At 32.3% G+C, this 11,497-nt stretch overlaps 1 protein-coding gene across 1 annotated transcript in view; it reads left to right on the top strand.

The window, feature by feature from the left end:
- LOC106461662 (transmembrane and TPR repeat-containing protein CG4050-like) overlaps positions 1-11,497 on the top strand; it is a 115,134-nt gene that overhangs the window by 18,166 nt on the left and 85,471 nt on the right. The window contains exon 2 of the mRNA XM_022388668.1: positions 9,748-9,813. The gene's annotated coding sequence lies outside the window, so the exon portion shown is untranslated. The remainder of the gene's footprint in view (positions 1-9,747; positions 9,814-11,497) is intronic.

Consider the following 11,497-nt stretch of genomic DNA (forward strand, 5'->3'; position numbering starts at 1 on the left):
CTGTTATATTAAAGTTTTTCTTCATTACCCATTCAAGCCGTCTCCAGCCATTAATAAATCTATTATTTTCCATCGATTGTTTTAACCCAATTCTTAATAGATTAAAAGAACTGTGGAAATGTTCAGCAAATGTTGGAAGATTCTGGTCGCTGGTTGTTGTTAAGCACAAAGCTAAGTAATAGGCAGTTTGTTCTCTGCCCATAACGGATATTTGGCAAAGGTGTGCATCAAATATATAATTATCAGTGTTGCATTTATCAATAAAAATCATGTGACGTCCACCCCCAATTTCACAGCGGTATGTCTGCGGATTTACAACGCGAGAAACCGGGTTTCGATACCCCTGGTGGGCAGAGAACAGATAGCCAATCGTGTAGCTTTGTGCTTAACTTCAAAACAAACAAACATGTGACGTGCGTCCTACATTGAGATCAAGAAACGCATATGAAAGAATATATGCTAGTTACATCGATTTGCATCTTCATTAATTGTACTTGTCGTCAATGAGAACAATGGTTTATTTTTAAATTTTCTAAGTGAGATGGCACATGTCATTAGAGCCTAAAATGGCAATAGTATCACACAACAATAAAATGAAACAGAAATGTAGTTTCTTTAACATCTTATCTGCCATAAAAAATCACGAATGGTAATATTTTTAAAGCTATGAAATGATATTTACACGGAATCTTGTAGATGTGGAGACGTTAGTTCTTGCCATGTTTCAACTCCATGTTCTTTAGAGGACTTCAGAGGTTAAAACCTTGTGTAGAAATGAACGAAGTATGGTAGAAGAGACGCGAAACTAAGTGTGTGAACATAAGAAGATGTGCATTTCTTCACTCATAAAAGGATCCTTTTAAATAATTTGGTGAAGCCGATGATAGCCATGGGTACATCATCAGCGTTTTAGGGGCTTTACTTTCACTAAAAAAGACTGACACCTATATATTGACAATACAAGTGCCATCAAATGAATGGTTAATTAATGCTGTTCGGGGTTTCCGTGAGAGCATAGAATTCTTGAAGAATATAAGATCTGAAATGCCAGGTTAATTAACGACAAAATAAAATTCAGCGGAAGATTTATCCATTCTAGAATGCTGACCATGGTCAAAGTTTGTGAAAGAAAGAGTTAAAAAAGATGAAACGTTTTTTATAAGTTCATGCTTAACTCGCAAGTCCTTTCCGTTAGAGATGACGCAGTGATTGTATGTGTATTGGCGATGCATTCTAGCCAACACTGACCAACAAACAGGGGAACGAAGAAAGACCTGCCCAGAAAGTGCTGTCATTTTCACCCTAATCATATGAGCTGCAGAAGAGTGCTGGGCAAGAGAAGTTAGTCTCACAGCTTGCTTGTATGGCTATTTACGCCTTCTGCTCTGTTTATTGTCCGATATCGCAATACCTTCCAAGGACGACTTTCATGATTTTTGACATTATCAGCTCAAACAGGTGAAGCTTACACCCAGAAATACTTCTCAGACACTGATAGTTCCATCCTACGCTAATAAAAATCGTTAAAGGATTAAACTCATGGCACAAAGATACCTTCTACGACACTGCATATGTTAGCCACACGGTATGTGGCTGGTATTGCTAAGGGAACTCAGGGTCAAGAAAAGACTGATTTCTACTCAGTTGCTTTCAGCCACCAAAGTTCCATCATCACCAAGACATATCTTTGGTATTTCCAACACCATACGAGTAGATGAACCTCACTGGAATTTTACTTACGAGAGTAAAACAAATGTTGCAGATCACAAAATTACAACACTGCATATTTGTTCGAGTGCTGGAAAGACCGCATGTTTTGTTTCGAATTAATGTGTTGTATGAGCAGCGAACACTACTAATATATTGCTTGCATATTCTATAGTATGACAAACTCGTTATAATAAAATGTGATAAAAAAAGGAGATCCCATTCATTATATGATATATAATCGGATTTGTCGCTATTTGCTTATTTTTTTTATTTAGGCTTGAAACGAACCCCTTTATGCTTTTATCAATATCCACTCTTTATTTGATGTAGACTTGAGGATATAAAGCAGTAATTAGAGTTGCTTTGTTTCTTCTCATTGTTGTGAAAGGAAGATTGTAACGTGATACACCTATCAAAAAATTAAAAACAGGTAACTGCAAATCTTTAACAATTCCTAATAAAATAGAAATAGGCCAGTATGGAAGAAAACCTATAAAATTTAGTAAACTATGTAACTGACTTTAAATGCTCTATAAATGTTCTACGGATTTACAGCGCTGAAATCCGAGAATTGATTCCACGCGGTGGACAAAGCATATAGCTCAATGTGGCTTTGTTCTAAAGGAAACATTTTTTATTTTCAACTGGCATGAACAAGTATTGAATTTGTATATCAGCTGTGAACGGTCTTACACAAGAGGGAACATATCGATGTTGTACTTACCAGCTTCCTGAGACTCAGTAAACTATGATATAAAAGCATCACACGACGTTTACATGCCATATTTATTTTAATCTGATAAACATAATACTAAACACCTTCCCACTTCCTTAAAAAAAAGTAATGTAAGGTAAGGAGATTTCATGGAACAACTTCTAAAAGTGATATTTCAAAGAGTTAACAGGAACTGGGATTTTTAAAGTCTCGACCTGTAAGTCTCACAAGGTTAATCTTACAAGTCTTAAATTATCTTAGTTGTTTAGAAGTTGCCATAAGAACGACGTTATTTCTGTATTTTTATGGATCTCTCAACCTTTCTTGCCCTAACAACAGATATCAAAGGTCATATAGGTCAAAATGCTGGCAGACAGTACTGATTTGTTAAAGTTTGTGAGTTCTTGATGATGCATTATTTTCAATTATGAAATGAGTGAATACACTGGTGAAGGCAAACGTTTGGTATGCATTATCTGAAATGAAAGAGAAGAAAATAAACATTCTGTAAAAATTTGAGTTTTGGAGAAAACAACTTTTGATCACTATGTTACAAAAAATAAAAACAAAACATTTAAATGGTTGTCTTTATGAAAGATCACGCCTTTTTCTAAAGATGTTTTTATTGTACAGAGGTACGTCTGTTGTAATTTTAACTAAATATTATATATCCCAGTCTTAACCAGTTTTATAATTTGATTTGTTTTCATTTATAGTACTTGCAATATAGGTTGATATTGTACTCCATAATTAATTTTTATGGTATTTAAGACAATTGTTGTATTTCAGACTTCATCCATTTGATTTTTTATCATTGCAATTCGTATATTTTAGCACTTGGAAAATAAATATTTTAACTTGATGAAACGTTTTTTTTTGCGTTGCTATATTGATAAAATATCAGGTAGACGAAGCTCAGAGAGAAACTACTATTAATTTTAAATTCTGGTTAAAGCAAATTACTTAGATAGATTGCAACATAAAAAACAAAACAAAAACCTAGTAATGAACGTAGCTAATTTAGTACGATGCTCTTACGTTGTTACATACATATAATGCTTAAAATGCATTTTTACATTAGTTGGGTACTGTTACTCTTAACGCTATTTTCGACTGTAATCCGAACACTAATACCAATACTTTAGTCACGTATTGTTTTCTTTCTTTCTTTTTATCATACTAATGAAATGAGCTGTTAGTTTTATGATTATTCCAAGTGGAACAGTGGTAACTCTATTGTTATTATATTAAATATGAAGTTATTGTGGTGATAGAAAACACACGTTATTTAGCTCATTAAATTTTCCTTAAAATGTAGCATACATAAATTTTTACTATTTTGTTAACATATTTATTTAGTTTTCATTTACTTAAAAAATATGCATTTTTTTCTGTTAAACTATATCTTTTATATGTTGATTTCGAACACTCCCGATTATATATATATATGTAATTACTGAATGATTTTTTTTTAAATTTTATAGAATTAATATATGATTTTAGTTCAAGAAGAAATCATTACATGCTCAAACCTTAAAATAAGGTTGATCATATGACATGAAATTACTTTGAAATATTTATATTTATTTATTTAATATCTGAATGGTTTCTAAAGAGCAAAATTGTTTCTATGTTAACGAATAGATGTCATCAATGTTTTGTGAGTTTTATAATACTCGTTAGTAGTTTATATGTGCATTCAGTAATGGTGAGTTTGTGATAAAGTTTCTAACATAACTTAAAGATTCACTTTTCCGTCTTTTCAATTGAACTATATTATTGTTTGCTTTCAGAGCTGGAACATTAGCTATAAAGAGTACTCATAGAAATTCTAAGCTCAGAAAGATAGTGGAAACCATAAAAATATCCTGGCATAACCAAGACATCAAAATAGAAAAGATATGAATGATAACTAAGAAATACTCAATTGTACATTTTTTTTATTGCTAAGAATTTAAATTGTATCATTGCTTTGAATTTCAAATATGTTTGACCAAATCTTGGGCAAACATTCAAGTCACCAATATATAAAAAAATGCTGTATATAAATATCTATGCGGAAGATTTTAACAGCATTTTGATGTCGTTTTCAGAAGAACTTAGGTAAACCACCTTATACAACAAACCTTTCCTGAGGTACAATACATTATGTAAGATTTTCACGTGATTCCAAATATACGCGTAATATATGTGTGTGTAAAGAACTCAAAAACATCCATTTTATTCATGGGGAAATAGTCTCATCATAAAAGCGTTTCTATTCCAATGGTTTATTTTGTTGACAGACAGCAGTTTGTCAACCGAGGTATGCTCGAACTGGCACGACATCGGACACTGTCACCGTGTCACACGAGACTTTAACGTTAGAAACTGACGCCAAATAAATTGACTCAGGCGCGCGACTGCACGCTTCGCTGCCCACTTACACAACAAGTCGTTATACTAAATTAAGCCCGCGCAAATGGTGTTCTTTCAGTTTTGGTGTAGAAACTATAAGAGAAAGTGTTCTATTAGGCAGTCAAATCTTAAGAAAAATAAAAGAAACGTAAGATAAAACATTATGACTGTAAACATTAAACAATGCGTGTCATGCTCAAGTTCATTTGAAGATAACATCAAATTATTAATTCTTACAAAAGATGTTGATTTGTTTTTGGACTCTGAAGCAATCACAATCTTTCAAACTTTATGAGACTCGCTTTTTTATAATCGATAACATCCCAATTTTGAATGCTTTTCATGCAATAAAAAATGTTTATAAATATATTACTAATATAACCGATTGTTAATGACAGGAATATTTGGTTAAGATTAATTAAAGTTCAATTCTTAAAAATCACTTTAATTGGTAAAATGAAAACATTGGAATTTTAAAACTTCTAAAGACAAATTGTTTGATCCATACAAATTAATATATGAGTGTACTAGGTAATTAATTATCACCAAATCTTTTACATTAAAGAATCAAAGTGGATATGCAGGTGTATTGAGGTACATAGAGTGAGTGTAAAAATGTTGTACTCATTAAATTCAGTTATCAGAATATGTGATGGGCGCAAACAAAGCATCATGAATATGTTTCAAAACATCTTGAACTGTAATGTGGTTGACATATTATAGCATTTTCTCCCTTGCTTTCACTCGTAGAAACAGAAGAAATGGCTTTAGGTTTTAAAAAATGTAATTCAACAGAATATTTTAATTCAATAGATAACAGTTTAATTTTTTGCCTAGAAGTAAAGGTTTTCTTAGTTATAACAATTGTTAAAAGACACTTGTTGTTATTTTTACTATATTTTTAAGAGTTAGAATTGGAACAGTTTTTGACATGATTTTAAAAGCAATACATATATAAAGAAAAATAAAATACAATAATATTTTATAATAATTTGTAAATTACTTTGAAACTGTATTAAGTTTCGATTTCAATCTTATTAAAAGTTATCTTCAAATTTAAAATCAATTTCCTTAACAATATATTAACCTTTCATATTTATAAAGTGCTCTTCAAAATAAGTAATTTTTTCTTGTATTGAGCGATATGGCATGTTTGGTTTATTGTTTATTTTTATTACTGGTTAATTTTCAAATATCACTAATAGACTAGGCTATTGGTAATCGTAACAAAGTCTACTATCAAGCTGGTTTAAACTCTTTCGAAAATCTATGTTCAAAATCTTATAAATAATTCTCAATGTTACATTAGACTTGAATAATAGGATTCATAAATGTTGTTACAGGAAGGAAGCTGTTAATGTAAACATGGGAAGTGACTAAAAAGATAAATAAATTATCAGCTTCAAATTATTTTAATATGTTTTTCTTTCGAATACCAGGATCTGATATGATAATTTCTCTTCCACATTAGAAGATAAACGAAAGACAAAACATTCTTACCATATAATACCTTTTAATTTAGATAAATAATGAATTTAACATCTTCTCATCTATGAATAACCTTCGTAACCAACGAAAATGGTTTTACTTGTAATTCTTAATTTTTACAAAATCCAAAGTGTTGTAAATATTCGCGGTATACAAGAATTTGAATTTTCAATTTAAATGACACCTCATGCGCACGTGGCTAAATGACCATATCAGAGACCCTTAAGACTCGGCCTTGCCGTTTCTAATTTTAAGCTACTGGCAAAAAAAACAAAACAATCGCGCTCAGCACTTTGGTGACGGCTAGTGCAAACAAAGTTTGAGTAGCTTTGCACGAATATCCGAAAATAAACAAAAACTTGCTGTTTGTTGTTAACCACAAATATACACAAAGGATTATCAGTGCTCTGCCCACCACGGGTATCGAAACCTGGTTTCTAGCAGTATACGTCCGCAGACATACCGCTGTGCCACTGGGGAGTAAACAGAACCAAAAAATCTTCTATCTGCATCCCGATACGCTAACTTTTAGGTCACACTCAACCCAGGTATACAAATATGGTTAAAGTTGACAACCCTTCTTAAGGACATTTTACCTGAGGTATAAATTAGAATTAATATTTGTTTTCTACAAAAACAAAAAAACAAAAAAACTAGCGGATACTAGAAAATAAAATTAATTTGTTTCTTATGTGGTTCGTCCATATTTCAATAGCGTGGTTGTACTCTGTGTTGCAAGAAACAAGTTGTTACTTGTTTAAGTAGGATTCAGTTTCTCCTCTTTTCTCAATTGTAGTTCTACAAGAAGCTTGGTTAGATCAGTTGTGAATTTGTAGTCTGTTCATATATATGATACTGCTAACAATAATGTATGTCAACATGGTCATTCTTTATATTTCAAACAAAGTGGTGAGGCCTTATGTTTTCAAAAATATACCAAATTATATTATTGACAGGATGATGAGTTCACCATGTTGCCAGTGGATTGTTCGATTTTCATGTTGTCAGTTCTCATATTGTGTCTACAGTAGAATCAGTTGCAATCAGTGTGATAACTCATCAGGTTATCAGATTTCGGTTAGTTCTCAAGTTCATTCTTCATAATGTCACCACTATGATTAGTTTTTACGTTGCACGTTACGTTTTTAGTTTTCATGTTGTTAGTACTGTGGTTTACATTTATTTTGTCAGTAATATTCTTAACACTCATGTTAAATAAATAAATTAAACGGCAATGGTACACAGGTAAAATACTAAAAAGCGAGCATAGAACGCTGAGTATTTGCATACTAAAATAAATATATTTAAAAAAGGGCACAAACTATAAGTTTCGGCAGGTTTCTATGCCACCAGCATCAGAATATGAGTTAAAATCAGATCACCAATTTACATAAACCTATATTACGCCCTCAGCGTAATTTTGACCATGAATACAACTCTTCCAACCCTCCATGGAGAGTTGATAAATCAGATTGCTAGTATTTCATTTCTCCCACTCTTGGACCAAAATATTTATTGAAAAATAACAATTTTGTTTTTCTCAAATTCAACTGATATTCTAATGTATAGTTCCCTCTTAAATTTAACCTGGTTCATCATCATAACATTTTTTGAAAATTTACAAAGTAAGATGTGTTTGTCACATATTCAGCTAAAGCCAATTCGTCCGCTTTACCTTTGTTTACCACATTTTTGTTCTTTAATTCTTAAAGTTTTCTGCACGTTTGGCCAATATAAATTCAACCACAGATGCAAGAAATTTTGTAAAAACCGCATTTATCACCTCGTTCTATTTCATCTTTTATACCCGTGAGACAATTATTTCATTCATTAAGTGGAAAGTTAACTTACGATCTGTATATATTTTTGATGTTACCTATTCTTGTTGAAATACCTTGATCATATAGCAATCAAACTCCCAAACCATAAGCTTTACCATATTTCCTAGTAACCTTGCAAGAGGTGATATTTTAAGTTTATGGCTTTGTTTTTTATACAACCTATGAATAATTTCGGTATCATAGCTTACATGTTTAGAAAAATAATCAGCGTCGATTATATATCGCAATCATAAATACAAACGTGAAAAAGGATAATATTTGTGGCCATGGGTGATTCAATTTGTTGTGTGGTGGAAAAGCCACTGAAAAATGGTTTTCCGAAGACTGACTTTGAGAGAAACCCATTATATCGTTTGACTGTCATATCCAGGAAATTTAATTGGCTCTCTTTTTCAATCTCCAGCTTAAACCGAATAGTAGGATTAACCGAATTAAGATGTCCTTCAAACTGCCTTAATGTGTCGTTATAGGCTGGAAAAATTTTAAACTGATAAATCAGGTTGGGTTTAAGTGAAATTTAAACATTAGAGAATCAGTAGAAATTGATAAAAACAAAATTATTATATAGATTAAAGATTTTGGTCCAGGTGTGGGAGAAATTAAAATCTGGAAATCTGTTTTGTAAGATCTTCGGAGAGGCTTAGAGTAACTACGTTCGTAGTCGAGATGGCGTTGATGGTGTAATGCAGGGTTTTGTAAGTTGAAGAACAAATAGATATAGAAAGTAGTATCTGAGTTTAGCTCTTACTACTTATGATGGCAGTACTTTGGGGGGCATTGTTAATACTTGCGTTATTAGTACTGATGTTAGTACTTGCGTTGCCAGCACTGATTAATCTTTATATTTTTATAAATTTTTAGTAGCCTTTTCAATCCTGATTGTTCCAGCAACATTTTCATGTTGTCAAATATGTTATAGATTAGGATGTTTTTGAATACCATAGTTAGCCATTGTGTTGTAAACAAAGTTGTCGCGAGATCATTCCTTAAGCTGCTAATAAGTGATTGAGTATAATATGCTTCCCAACCTTACCACACTTTACATTATAGGTGTATTAGTTAATTATTATGTTTCTTAAATAAAAATAACACGTTTTAAACTTGATCATTGTGTGTTTAGTTGTCACCCCGTCATCAGTATGTTTAATTTTTGCACTGTCAACAATATAGTTACATCTAATGGCATTGACAATGCAATAACCCAAATTGTTATCAACATTGGGGCCATTTGTTCTTAAGTGGTTAATGTCAGTGTTAATGAAATGATCAATCCTCATGATGTTGTCGTTGTGATCAACAATCATGCTGTTAGTGGGTAGTAAATTCTTCTGCTTTGAATAAAGTGGTCAATAACAGATTTTTATAATGTTTAATAGTAGAAATGGTGATTCCTCGTTTTATAAACAAAGTAATTAAGATTTGTGCTACAATTATATTTAACTCTTATTTATTTTTTTGAAGAGTCAGAAATACAATAGCCTTGTAAGATTACTCTTGTAAAATAGTTTGTATTCGTACTTACCGTGTTAGGTGGAATATATAAACTTATTATTTTTCAAAAAGAGTTATTGATTAAAGTTTGTTTCTCTTCGGCAGCTCCTGTTCACGCTGTTGTGGGTTCTTTTCCTGGAGCAACTAGTTGTATGTAATACAGCTTACACTGTGAGTTGAGAATAACTTTATTTACACAATATCTAATTCTCCTCCCATACGAAGGTAAGCGGCCTGAAAAAAACAAATTGATTTTTACGTTTGTTGCTGTCTTTTGAGAAAAATGCGATGATCAATAAGATATTGATATTGAACCCACAGCCAGGCAGAGAAGGAAAAAAAGACTAGAAATCTATCGAATGTATACATTTTTTATCCTAATACAACATTTAGGGTCTATAATATAAAACTGGTAAAGTAAGTAATAAATGTGATGTTTTACCATTCTTTCACGTTTGCCCACCCAGTGGCACAGCGGTATGTCTATGAACTTACAACGCTAGAATCCGGGTTTCGATACCCGTGGTAAGCAGAGCACAGATAGCCCATTGTTTGGCTTAGTGTTTAATTACAAACAAACTTTCACGTTTTTCGTGCTCCTGTCAATAACTTTCAGGTATGTTTTTTTTTTCACTTAAGAGACGAATTAAAAAAACAGCAACAACACATTATTGATGAAAATCTCAACATGACTAGTTCCATATTTAGATTGTTGTACATGCAATGACGTTTATATAATCTTGTTGGCTAAATAGTGATTGCTCGATTCCCATTTACAATTCTACTGTTTTTAGCACTGAAATATTGGCTGTATGGTTTTTATTACCGTCTTCACACTGTTATCACTTAAATACCGTTGTGTACCCATTATTCTCCTACATTTATAGCGCTAAAATACTGATTACCTGTTCCCACTACCTCTTACTGATTTTTAGTATTCAAATATTGACAACCTAGTTCCCATTACTTTTTATAAATTCCTACTAACAAAAAATTCTGATTCCTGGCACTAGTGGTTTCCATTAGCTCTTACATTCCTACTGTTAAAATTTGAGTTTGCTTTGAATATCGCGCAAAGCAACACGAGGGCTATCTGCGCTAGCCGTCCCTACTTTAGCAGTGAAAGATCAGAGGGAAGGCAGCTAGTCATCACCACCCACAGCCAACTCGAATATGTTTGGTGGAAGGGGGATTCGAACGCGCGACCCTCCGATTCCAAGTCAAGCACCCTAGCGACCTGGCATTCTAAACATACTGACTACATAGTTCCCACTACTTCTTATAGATTCCTAGCGCTAAAATATTGACTACATAATTCCCACTACTTCTTATAGATTCCTAGCACTAAAATACTGACTACATAGTTCCCACTACTTTTTATAGATTCCTAGCACTAAAATACTGACTACATACATAGTTCCCACTACTTTTTATAGATTCCTAGCGCTAAAATACTGACTACATAGTTCCCACTACTTTTTATAGATTCCTAGCACTAAAATACTGACTACATAGTTCCCACTACTTTTTATAGATTCCTAGCGCTAAAATACTGACTACGTGGTTTTTATTACCTCTTACAGATTCCTAGCGTTAAAATACTAACTACTTAATCCTATCAGTTTTTAACATTTTACTGATTTAATGAGGATTAACGAATTCCGATTACTTTTTCTACTCTTTCACTATTTGGATATGATATAATTTGAAAAACATTAAAGAAACTAATAACATTTTTGGAGGTTGTTGAGAAGACAGCTAAACTTACTAAGATATCCATTACTTCATTGAATGGAGCAGTTTGAAACAATTCGATTAGTTGCTGGTTTTTTAGATATCAGCTTGACTTGTGTAG

Source organism: Limulus polyphemus, unplaced genomic scaffold (genome assembly GCF_000517525.1).
Source record: "Limulus polyphemus unplaced genomic scaffold, Limulus_polyphemus-2.1.2 Scaffold1006, whole genome shotgun sequence".
Classification (NCBI taxonomy): domain Eukaryota; kingdom Metazoa; phylum Arthropoda; class Merostomata; order Xiphosura; family Limulidae; genus Limulus; species Limulus polyphemus.